Source organism: Diadema antillarum, unplaced genomic scaffold (assembly GCF_040938485.1).
Source record: "Diadema antillarum isolate AM-2024a unplaced genomic scaffold, OU_Dant_1.0 seq00001126_RagTag, whole genome shotgun sequence".
Classification (NCBI taxonomy): Eukaryota; Metazoa; Echinodermata; class Echinoidea; order Diadematoida; family Diadematidae; genus Diadema; species Diadema antillarum.
The window spans coordinates 10,605-23,762 of NW_027271940.1; the positions used below are offsets into that span (position 1 = coordinate 10,605).

Genomic DNA, 13,158 nt, shown 5'->3' on the forward strand with positions numbered 1-13,158 from the left:
ACGCCGCTCTTTTCATAGAAATGTAACGGATATTCATATTGTTACATCCTTCCGCATTCATTTTCCCACTTCCTAATTTGTCATTTTTTACAACTACAAATAATAATGATTCATCATAAGAATTCACTTTATATCATAGCTTCTGGCATTCAGTGCCTCCCATTAAGTAACGCTTCTATTCAGATTCTTCATATTTGTGCTCTTAGTTGTTATATTATACAAGACATTTAGTTGCATATTCAATTCATTGATGTGTTTATGATTTACTTGTAAAATATGGAGTATTGAACCTAATAACAAACAAAAACAAACAAATGAGAAGCATCTTTTGCACTGATTTTGTTTGGATCAATGTATTTCCTTACACTGTCGTTTTAGCAGCTGAAATTATCTAAGGTTCATTAATTTATGGCCCTTTATTTGTTTCTTTCTCTATGCGTTTACGTGTGCGTGTGCGCGTTAAAACATCTTGGTATAATGAGGAAATTGTGTGCTTTGAAATATTGAATCTGCATGCGGAATAACGAGCATCCCCCGATTTTACATGCATTCACGAAGTGGTGGAGGTCGCAGTCAATTTGGATTAGATAAAATGAAGACTCATATAAATTGCCGCTTTCTCTGACGTGAAGTCAAGAAAAACAGATTAAATCCTTTCCAATCGAGAGTTTAACAAAGACCGCTTTATCTTCAGAGAATTTTCACTAGACGGAGTTTGTTCCATGACATTTGCTCCTGCGACGATAATGCTCCCATGAAATATCTGCAAGCGAAGCCAAACATAAGTTTCATCCACAAACACAACAATAACCCTAATCCTAGTCCTCACACCAAAATATCCGAACTTAAATCCATATTACAATCTCAATATAGTATATGTTAAGTTATATACAGATTTGATACTGCAAACTTGATGTTGGTGTTGTATTATCATTATGTGTTTATTTTTGTATGTATGTGTTCATGCAGGGCCTCCAAGAACAACAGTGTTTAACCCACTGACGGAGCCACCCTGTGAAAATAAAACATATAAACAAATGAATAAATAAATGAATAAATAAAAACCCCAAACAGAAGTCCTTGAAGAAAGTAAGACTGTAGCAATTGTCGCAAGAGCAAATGTCGAGTCACCAACGGGATTACGATTTTATCAGCAAACTTATGGCGGAAACAAGAAGAGTGAGGAAGAGAGAGACACAAAAAGGAGAAAAGGAAAAAGAGATACGAAGGAAGAAAAAGAAAGAAAGAAACTATAATCTACGTAAAGGCGATGAAGGAAAGGCGGAGCAAGTCTCGTCAACGCGACAAAGTGAACAAACAATCGTAGATGGCGTTGTAGAGCTTTGCCGAAATACGGTGATTAGCTGTTACAACACGGCTGAAAACCACTATTCTTTTTGGAATCCGTTTCTCTGCTTACTTACTTTATTCTTATTACTATTATCGTTATTAACATAATCAACATGCATTGTGTATTATGTACTTGTAATTATAATAAGCATTCTTGAAGACATTTTTGAGTGGTCCACAATTCACAAGCGATGCTTTTTAGTAGACCTCTCAGTTCTTTACCCTCCAAACATAACTTTGTAATTTCAGTATGTGTGCATATCTTCATTAGTTTGTTGATTACTGTTGATTGTCATACTTTGTAATGTATATGCTTATGATTGAATTTTTGATTTACTTTGTGTTATGTTTTGTTAGAAGAAAAATGAGATTGAAATAAATGAAATGAAATGAAATGAAATCATCATCATTATCATCATCATCACCATAATCCCTTAGCATCATTGTTATTACTATTTGCTCATTTTTACTTCCAAGTTTGGCCAGTGTGGAACCTTGAATCATACTTGTGTTGTGATTAAAATTGGTCAGATAATGGCAATTTTGACTGAATGCCCATAGTTACTGTATATCTTTTTAGTGCAGTGAAAAACTGGTAAATGTTAGAAGACAGAAACAAAACATAATCTTCCATACATTACAGTGATGCTCCTACCTATACTTGCAAGATAAAATTTCTTGTCTGTTCTGCATCACGTCTTTGTATAATTCTTTTCGTCTATGCAGGGTTCCATCTGTTTTTGGTTTGTTTGTTTGTTTGTTTGTTTGTTTGTTTGTTTGTTTGTTTGTTTGTTTGGGGTGTGTGTGTGTTGTTGTTGTTTTTTTTTTGGGGGGGGAGGGGGTTTTCATCAAAGTACGGGCCATACAGTCTGGACATCGTGGAAGTCTTGGGAATTCTCATATCAACTTACGAATCACAAGGACATTGAATTCATCACTACATCAAGCAAGAATGAAAGAGTTTGTACAAACTTTATCAGAGCTCAAATATCAATACATTGACCTCCAGCAGGAAGCAGTCAGATGATATTGTGACAGTCAGTAAGTAACCAGAGGGCCGCAACTTGTGCTAAAGATTTGTAAACAACAGAATAGATGTATGAATCAAGTTACAATTACCCTGTTATTATTTATTAATTTCATGCATGTTTTGTAGTTATTCAATTCTATTATCCCAATGTCTTTTCACCTGCTTGTACACGATCATTGTTACTTTGTAGTAAGTTTCTATTACATTGTATTTGAGATATGGAAAATATCGAAATGAAATGAAATGAAATGAAATTAATTTCTGATATGTATAGGAATTATCTCAGGAGGGATAAAATGAAGATATTTTGTTATCCTTTGACCTGCCATCGTATAGAATTTATTTGAAGTAAAACCTGCCATAACACCCCCATGCCTTTTTTTAAAACATCATTTCGAATTATTGCTTTATGCAAGGTTAACTTGGGTATATTATAATGTTAAGAGGGGACTTTTAAGAAGCAATGAACGAACTTTACGATATTGTATCCGCATGGTGACACCACAGGGCAGCTTTCGCTCAGTTGTGGTCATTGACCTGCAATCTTTTATCAACGTCTAAAATTGAAGAGCGCCACCTTTTGGTAGTGCGTTTGCAGTCGAGAAGTTGTGTCAACAAGGCGGCTCAGCATAACATTATTGTTTATCTCGTTTCGAGGCTAGGTGGTGTTATGAATATAAATATATATATATATATATATATATATATATATATATATATATATATATATATATATATATATATATATATATATATATATATATTTATATATTTATTTATTTATTTATTTATTTATTTATTTACACATTCTATGCAAAAATGATCGTGTTTCTGGTGAGCGGATGTTAAGAGAGTAAGTTGAAGATTCTGTTGCTTCTTTTTTTTCATAAAAATTTGGGCCATTTTAGGCCATTGCTGATTAGAATCGCTACTTCCCTCCTATGCTAACCGCTGAAGGGTGTGACTGACATGAATCCTTTTGGTACTGGTGTGGACAGGACTTTGTCATCCTAACATTGCTGTTGTCATTAATAGAGATCACTACGATTGCTACCAAGACCACCACCATCATCACCCCACCACCACCACCATCAGCGCACTTCCCACTCTCTTCATCTCCTTGCAGATTGTTGCAAATTATGGAAACTTACATTTACAACAGTATCTACAAAACAGATGTAGATCTTGCTCAAGTGGTAGTTGTGTATGCATGTTTATCATTATGTAGACATATGAAGAGTTCAAATGCAAAAACAGATATATCCATTCTTACGCATTTGAAATATTTGAGGTTGAAGCTGCTGAAAAACAAGAGACCCGCGGGTCTAGCGCTCACCTGAGTATCGCAAGTTCACCTTTCACGCAGTCACTAATCTAAATTATTCACAGCTCTACCAAAATTTGACCAGGCATTCTCAAGTAGAAGATGAAACTGTACAATAAGGGCCCAAATTTTTTAAGATTCCTTAATTTGGGGGGGGGGGGGATTGGGGCCCCCTGGGGCCCTCTGGGTGGGGCATGGTGCCCATTTTTATAAATTGAGATCCTGACCCCCTAGGGATGCTACCTGCCAAGTTTGATGAAAATACATCATGAGGTTTTCAGGAAGAAGATGAAAATGTACAATTCAGGTCCCCATTTGGACCTTCCCAACCAACCCCCCCCCCCCCCTGCCCCCAAGAGGGGCACCCCTTGATCTCCTATGAACAAACTTGAAAATACAGTCATTAATGTACTCACTCATAGTATTATCTTACCTCTATAACTTCTGATTCTAGAGAAGATTTTTAAAGATTCCTTCATTTTGGGGGTTTGGGGCCCCCCTGGGGGCCCCCTGGGTGGGGAATGGTGCCCATTTTAAGAAATTGAAATCCTAACTCCCTAGGGATGCTACCTGCCAAGTTTGGTGAAAATGGGTCATGGGGTTCTCAAGAAGAATATAAAAATGTACAATTTAGGCCCCATTAGGACCCCTCCTCACCCCCCTCCCCTGGGTCCCAAGGGGGGCACCCCTGATTCTGCCATGAACAAACTTGAAACTACAGTCATCAATGTACAAACTCATAGTATTAACTTAGCTCTATCACTTCTGGTTCTGGAGAAGAAGATTTTTACAGATTCCTTAAGTTTGGGGCGTTTGGGCCCCCTGGGGGCCCCCTGGGTGGGGCATGGTGCCCATTTTAACAAATTGAGTTCCTAACCCCCTAGGGATGCTACCTGCCAAGTTTGGTGAAAATGGGTAATGGGGTTCTCAAGAAGAAGATGAAAATGTACAATTTAGGCCCCATTAGAACCCCTCCCCACCCCCCTCCCCTGGGTCCCAAGGGGGGCACCCCTAATTTTGCCATGAACAAACTTGAAACTACAGTCATCAATGTACTAACTCATAGTATTAACTTAGCTCTATCACTTCTGGTTCTAGAGAAGAAGATTTTTACAGATTCCTTAATTTTGGGGGGTTTGGGCCCCCCTGGGGGCCCCCTGGGTGGGGCATGGTGCCCATTTTAACAAATTGAGTTCTTAACCCCCTAGGGATGCTACCTGCCAAGTTTGATGAAAATCGGTCTTGGGGTTTTCAAGAAGAAGATGAAAATGTAAAAAGTTTACGCACGACGCACGACGGACGACGGACGACGGACGACGCACGACGCACGACGCACGACGGACGCCGGACGAAGGGCGATCGCAATAGCTCACTTGAGCCTTTGGCTCAGGTGAGCTAACAAAAGTAACAATCGAAATATGTGACAATTTTAATGTCTTCAAAAATATTTCTTGTTGGGTAACAAGTGCAGTCTCAGTGCAAAGATTTTATTTTTGTTTGATGACCTCATAAAAAAAAAAAAAATCTGTTTTGTATTCAAACTCTTCAATTTATATATTTAAGTATATATGCATGTATGTATGTATGCATGCACTTTGTATAAATTTTTTTTTTTCAAATGTGAAATGTCATTCATAAAAATGAAAAACCCACAAACCTGGGTTCTCAGCATGTTAGCCAAGACATTTAGGGTGTTTATTTTCTTTAGGTCACATTTGAATACAAGGCACTTCCACTTTATGTCCCCATCATCATCACACTCAAACAATAAACAAATGTCACTATTTTGTAACACATGTGCTGTAAAAACGAAAATATGCTGAATTCTCTTTTTGTCTTTATATTGTTGTCTTGCAGTGATGCCATCTTCTGTTGTAGACTTTTCATCTCACGATGGTGGCACAGACTCTCTAAAAATTCATTTTTTTGAACAGATTGTCCAACTTTCCTTAAACTTCACTGATGTGTTCTAGTAATATTGCTGCATTCACTCAATCCACATATAATTGGGTATTACTCCCTTATAAGTTTATCTATACATCATACACTGTGATCAGCAGACACATACACAAACACACAATGTACCAAAAGAAACACACAAATACTGGTACACACAGAGAAAGGAGTAGCCAGTTCAACATTGATTTCCACATCTCTTAAGATATATTTATCACATGAAACAAAATCAGAAACATCCAACCCCACTTTGTCTTTTCTTTCTGATAGAGTAAAATCACACAAGAACAAGACAGAAAATAGATTTTACACAAGACTTTTTTTTCTTCTTAATTATCTGTTATAGTTTACAATAAAGTTTTTATCTTTGTAACATATGATACAATAGTTTTATCTGCTCACACTAGGCCATTATTCCTACACCACTAGCCTGTCCTGTTATAACTTTGGGTTTTTCTTAAAAGAGCAAGATAGTCCTTTCTGCTATGACATGGATGATTCCACAAGGCAACGTACTGTATGTGGAACTCTCACACTACACTGATGGCTTGTTTACTTTTAGCACCCACAAATCCTTGTCTCCTTGGCTACGAGAATCTGGCTTGTCTCTGTGCATGGCAACTTGCCCTTCATAATTACACAGGAAACGGTCAATGCTGTCTTGACCATCAATATTTGGACACATTGCAAATGGCTTATTTAGGAGGTGGTCCCTGGAGGGATAAACTGACCACTTGTTTCTTGATGTATTTGGTTTGGTCTCGTCTCTGACAAATAACACCAGGTCACCGATCTCCTCCAACTCTCGGTAACCATCAAGACAAGTCTTTATAGATGAGTTTGTCTGTGCATCTTGATAAGCGAAAATAGTGAGTTATATGGTAGACAGCCAGGTGTACTATTTACTACCTTCATCCATACCTGAAGCTGTGAGAAAAATGTAGATTAGGCTTCCCTACACTTCATCATTTAGAGCTTCAAGTAGTGTGTTTACTCTCGCTATGAAATACACCAATATCGCAAAATTTTGTGATAACATGGTGTTCCTTGTCCTCACTGTTCAACTGTTCAGTTTACAATTGTGATATAACAATGTGATATCACTGGTCCCATGGGGTTTGTTACTAGGAGACTTCACAATTTCTCTATTCACTCCTATTATATTTTCTTGTCCTTGATTTAGGTTGTCATAATTCACAAAGCAGTTTGAAAGAGTTGAAGATGACCTCTCAAATGTCCAAGCTTAGTGTAGACAGAAAAACCACAAGAATATTATTTTGCTTAGTAAATATCCACTTCTTCTCATAGGCACCAATGCTCTGAGAACTTGCACATCTAGATACTTTCATAGCATACAAATACTGAACATTTTCACCTTAACTCTTACCAAAAGACAACTTTCTTCTCTTATTTGAATACATTATTGGTAACTTACAAAAACGATACAAAATCTGTGTGATTACTTACAAGTTGATATGCTGTCGAATACAAGTCTATCGCAGTAACCTCGCAAACAAAAACGTTTTCACATAGAAAAGTACACATGACAGCTTGAAATATAATACGCTAACTTGGGGGGAAGAGTCTTTCGAAGACAAAATAAATACTTATGAATTTGTACAAACTTGGGACACATACCTTTCAGACCTGTGATTAACCAAATCACCTCACTGAAAGACTAATTGCACATCAACAGCTCAAACAAAGGAATATACAGTCTTTACAGCAATTATCCACCGAAGTCAAATCCCATAATGTCTAGTCTCAGCTCAAGACTTTATGCAAGAGTATAGCTTACCACACATCTGATATTTTCGATATTAATGACTATAGACACACACATATACATATATACCCCCTAATGAGATGAAAAAAAAAAGCACATCATAAATGATATGAGCACTGAATTTTAGGAGATAAAGTTGCATTTCTGTGCAGCTTCACATTCACCTGCAGCAAAAAGAAACCCAAACAAGCAAAGTGTCTAAATATAACATCTAATATCTTTTCTCCCATGCCCGCACTACCCCCCCCCCCCCCCCCCCCCGTAAAAATCCACCTAAAGAGAGAAACAGAAAAAAGGGGAGGTAACTGATATCAATATGCATAGAGATTGAATGATCAGAATTTTGCAACAAACAGGCATCTACATGATGGCAATCACAAAATGAGACCAGCTACTGCTGTCTTTTAAATCAATGAAAAAAAAATCTGCTGAGAAGCACAGAGAAAATAATGCAAATAAACTGTATCTCTCCTTCATTAATACACTTCTATCACTCAGTATAGCAAATAAAATCCCTCTTTCATCTCTTATATCATCTCTCTGTGTAGATGAATAAAGCACGAAGGCATGTGCAATTTCAAATGTCAACAATGAAAAAAGAGGATTTCACCAAGGATGCACCACCTGAAGTTCCATTATTGACACATGCACCATGAAATTGGATCAGTCAAACAAATATTATGCATGGTAGATCCAACAGAACTTCAATCAAAGGATTTATCCTGAACAAGATGAAGTGGACATTTGCATACATACAGCACTTCGGAAATACCTGCGACAGAGCGTAAAATCTTTGATCTGATCTTTTCTCTTTTCTTTTTTGTAGTTGTTGTTGCTCTGAATACTGCAATTTCTCTGGTTGTGAACTATGATACAAGACAAGCATAAAATAAATGTCAAAAATTCCAAGAAAACTAGAATTCACAATGAGTTGAGGAGAGGTGATTCTTTGGTATATATAAAAACAATCAAATGGTTCTGCTGAAAGAAAGTTACAATGTCCACATCTGACAATTCTTCTGCACCTTCAGAACTACATCACAGCTATGTTCTCCTTTAACATCAAAAAGCAAAACAAAACAACCCCCCCAAAAAAAAAAAAACAAAAAAACAATATCTAAAAAGTTAACCAATTTCAACACTTCCAACAATAAAGACTGCACATCTGAAAATCTTAAATAGTTTGATATCTTGCATACAAAGAGACACTAACATCCTGCTGGTGTCACTGCCTACCATTATTACACCAGACAGCAACAAAACACGTAATTAAAGCCAAATTAGAGCATTTTGATGTAAAACACGCTGGCAGACGGCAAGAGAGCGAGACCAAATTAAAATGCCAGCGATAGGTGTGATGTCGCTACTCACTAATAAAACCTGACAAGAACTGGTTTTCTCGTTAAAGTAAGAGGAGGGGAAAACATCCCAGCAGAGAACTAGGCAAAATTATGAAGACACCATAAATACTGGCCAAGTCCTTGAGGCAAATACAAGCAAGCCATATCTAAACCACTTACACAGTATTAACAACTTTACCGGTAATTTATAATTCAGGTGATTATCAATTAATGCTTTCACTTAGCTTTTGATTGTAAATTAACAAAAAGGGTTTCAGTTCAAGAAACACACAAAAAAAAACCCCACAAAAAACACAAAATTAAACAATGTCAGTGGTTTTGAAAGAAAACACAATTACAGCTTCCAAGTCAATTACTCATTTATATGTCAATTCTTGCATATAACTAACTTGACTCTTAACTTGACTACCACTACCTCACTGTATGACTGATCCATAATTTATCATGAAGTATGTTCCCAGACACTGTCAATTTCTTTGTATCAACCTCCACCAGCACTCTGTCCTGTTCTCTACTGCTGTAAAGCACAATTGAGCATGACAGTTGACTCATGATGGATGATGATGTGATGGAGAAATGGTAATATTCATCATATCACAATGTCAATAAATGAGGCGCGAGACTTAGGATGAAGTCAAATGTATGACATGGTTTTGAAAAATACACCAAAAATAATAAAGAAAAACATGAATTACCATACTGGCAAGTGTTGGGTTTTTGACTAAAAAACCATTGATTGTACACATTCAAATAAAATACCATGATAAAAGAAGATGACAATCTGCTACAAATTTCAGTTAGGACAGTACACAAAGTTCATGTTAATTGAATAATAAGGTTTTGGGAGTAATTTAAAAATTATGGACCAATGCTGCTTCTTCCTGTGAACTAACTGTATTGTGTTGATTTAAGGCCTGTGTACACAAGTGTTGATCTTCAAGTAAACCTACAAGCCACCTGCTATAAGTTTTCACCACAAAGGACAGAAATATTAAAGTCAAGACAAAGATTTCTATAAACAAGACTGTCTCCAGTGGGTACTTAAAAACACCTGCACTCTGCAGGAGACCTCATGCATTTGACCTGACCCTATTACAGTAAGATGACCAGATACAACCATGGCTGCCTTCACAGGGAACAAACCCAACCCAACCTTATCTCTATGATTCAGGTAGAACAAGTTCAGATCACACCCATAAAAATGTCAACAAATTTGTCTTCTTACTAGTAACACTGAAAACAATAAAAATTAAAATGAAGAGATTTTTTTTTTTCAGAGTTGCATACTTTCTTATCATGTCTATATAGCAGGAAAATATGCTACAACCACTAGCTTTAATTACTTCATAGGCAAGTTTAACATCAATTGTTATCACATTTACAATAATGCCAAATACAAAGAAAGATCCTGTCATTTGAAACTGAGCCAGGTGCAGTCTTTACACCAAGTACTGACACTCTGGAACGGTTCTTTGGAATTTCTGTGAAAACTGGGCCTTGCCCTCCACGAGGTCAATTATATACCAGAAACCCCAGACACTGCATCTATCGACCTGTTGGAGGAGCTAGGTCACTCTCATCCCAGCTAGCCTATCCTCCACAATTGGTGGTCAGTCCAACCTTGTTTTGTTTGCAGCCCGTTCTCAGCATGTGAGTGCATCAACTGCTCTGGTTTGTATTCAAGTTTATAGAAATGGGATGTAATATGGACGACAGCAAGGATAAAGACCAGGGTGACTCTCCTAAAAAAAAAAAACCTGACCTCATTACAGCTAATCTTCTTTGGGTCATGAGTCACTGTAAACACCTTATTAGTTTGGCAGTTAACACCTCTGTATCCACTTGAACTACAGCTCTCAATTAAACAGTATGCTGCCTTTTCATATTTTATTTCCCAACATTTTCTTTACAGATAGGTTCAGATGCCATGACCATGACTGTGGCCTTACATCAAAGCTGCATAGATTTATTTGAGCGGGTTCTAACATGTGGAAAGAATTTGCTTTGCTTGCTCGAAAAATGAAAGGTTCTGCACGTTCATTTTGTAGTGAGACCGCCTGTAAGAAAATGCTCTTGAACAGCCATTGCTCAACTTACAGACTTCTTATGGGCATACACATCAAACGTGGACAGAATACTATCCACTTTAGTGCTACAGGAATAGATTTTGTTTGGTTCTTTTTCTTTCTTTTTTCCTTTTTTGGTGGAGGGTCTTGACTTTGTAACTACCTGAAGGAATATTTGAACACCATGTCTCTGTCAAAATATGGATTCCACATCGTGTGACTAAAGTTTTCTTCTACTTTATTTGTTAGGTCAGTCAAGGAATGACCGATTTCTAAAAATAAGTAGCTAACTTCTCGATAAAATCTGCTTGCTATCTATTTACTGTAAAGACTGGCGACAACAGGACTGAGGGAAAGGGGCCTAAATATATTATCAATGTATTTTGCTTAGTGTTCTAGCAGGACTGAAACATTGCTGTATTAAGAATTACTGATGCATAAAGAAAAACAAAGAAAGAAAGCATACTCATATTATGTTCATGAGCTTCCATCAGAATATGATATATATGGGCACCCATGTACAACTTCTTATACATATTGAATGAATTCATATATAAACACAAGCATTCACAAATAAGGATAATTTATCTCTTTTCTTTTTACAGAATATTTCAGAACATTTGGGCAAATCATTCATGTCTTTAACCCACTGTCTAGAGGAACTTGCAGGGTTACATAAGTCTATGGGGATTTTAGAATCTTCCACAGAGCAGGCTATGGAATGGACACTCTACACTTTGAAAAACAGGACTATTAAAGGTGCACTACCCCGATATCAAAATATTTTGGGCGTGACCTCAATTACATTTACAGGCCTGCTGCGGGAGAAAATACGGAACTTCCTGATTACTTCCTGCCTTCAAGCCCCTTCCTCTCAAAGATGCGGGACAAGTCGTTCAAGTCGTTTTACCAGCTGTTGTCTGGCAAACTGGAACGAAAGCATGTACACGTAAAAACAGAAAAAAAACATTTGCATACAATTCAAAAGACATGATATGGCATAACGAAGGAAGCATGTTTTGGAGCAAATTCCTAAAGCCAATCAAAAACGCTGCATCAGGAAAATGCTGATGCCACACATGTGCAACATATTAATGAACTGAATGCAATATGGGACTTGTATACAGTGGTGGCAAAAGCAAAAACAACAAAACAAACCCAGATGCCATCATGAGCAAATTACCCCTTCCTTTCTTTCTGATTGTTAGACTTGCATTTCTAGCAACATTTTTTGTGTGCAGTTTGCACGAAAGACGCTCTCTGTGCTTTTGCTGTTGTTACATGCAAAATGCATACACTTCATTGAATTGCATACCACATGAGATGAAGCAAAAGATAGTGAAAACTACCAGACTACGAATTCTTTTATCTTTAAATGAGAAAATATGCATTTCTTCACCATGATATCATACAATTTATGTGTTCTGTATGTTATGCAGCTTTCACACTATACACTGGTAATGATTTGGATTAGTGTATGATCATAATTATTTCATATAGTGTAATCCAAACTGAAGGATATGTCCCACATCATGTCTTGTCCAACAACAGACGTTACTATCTTTGCCTAAAGTTGGCACCGTACATCTAAAAGCAAATGGCAGAACCACTCCAGGTTATCAGGAGCTGTTTTTTCCATCCACATGAAGTGACCGTGCGACTCTCCTCCTGCCTCCGCTGAATCACCATGAAGTTTGCGTTGAAAGCGTGGAGGAGGGAGAAAAAATTGTACAGACGCCTGGGAAGAATTTCTCGTCAGGTGGGTGTTTGCTGTGACAGGCTTCCGAGCTGCTGACATTTTGTCTCTCGGTATTCTGGCATCTGGTCCGTGAGAAAAAAAACACAGAAGTTCGTAGACCGGCGAGGCGAGGCCGCATTTGGCAGCTTGGTATGTTGACAGTGTGAAGCTCATTCCCCCGGTGAGAATTCTATGCTGGTAGGTCACACTGAAGCAGGTGTGTGGGACTAAAGGAAGAATGGCCTGCAGTAGGTCCGTGCAAGTGCTGCGGCTGGAACACCATGGAGCCGTCCTGCAGTTAAAACAGAGGAGAGAATAGAGACAATTTATTCAGATGAGGCTGGCTGATAATAAATATCAATTCAAAGACTCTGCATTGCTACTTTAATATGCAAAAAACATGATGACAAAATACAGATTATATTAATGAGATATCATGCCCTACTTAGGCAGTAAGAAGTAGGGTACAATATGGGGCATACACACAAAAAACCTATACCACAGTACTCCATCCCCCCCCCCCCCTCCAAAAAAAGAGAAAATGAAA

The 13,158-nt window shown here is 37.5% G+C and overlaps 1 protein-coding gene across 1 annotated transcript in view; it reads right to left on the reverse strand.

Annotated features, from left to right (window-relative positions):
- Positions 1–12,616: 12,616 nt before the first annotated feature.
- Positions 12,617–13,158, reverse strand: part of LOC139743996 (uncharacterized) — a 38,595-nt gene continuing 38,053 nt past the window's right edge. Inside the window, exon 3 of the mRNA XM_071654464.1 lies at positions 12,617–12,903. The gene's annotated coding sequence lies outside the window, so the exon portion shown is untranslated. The remainder of the gene's footprint in view (positions 12,904–13,158) is intronic.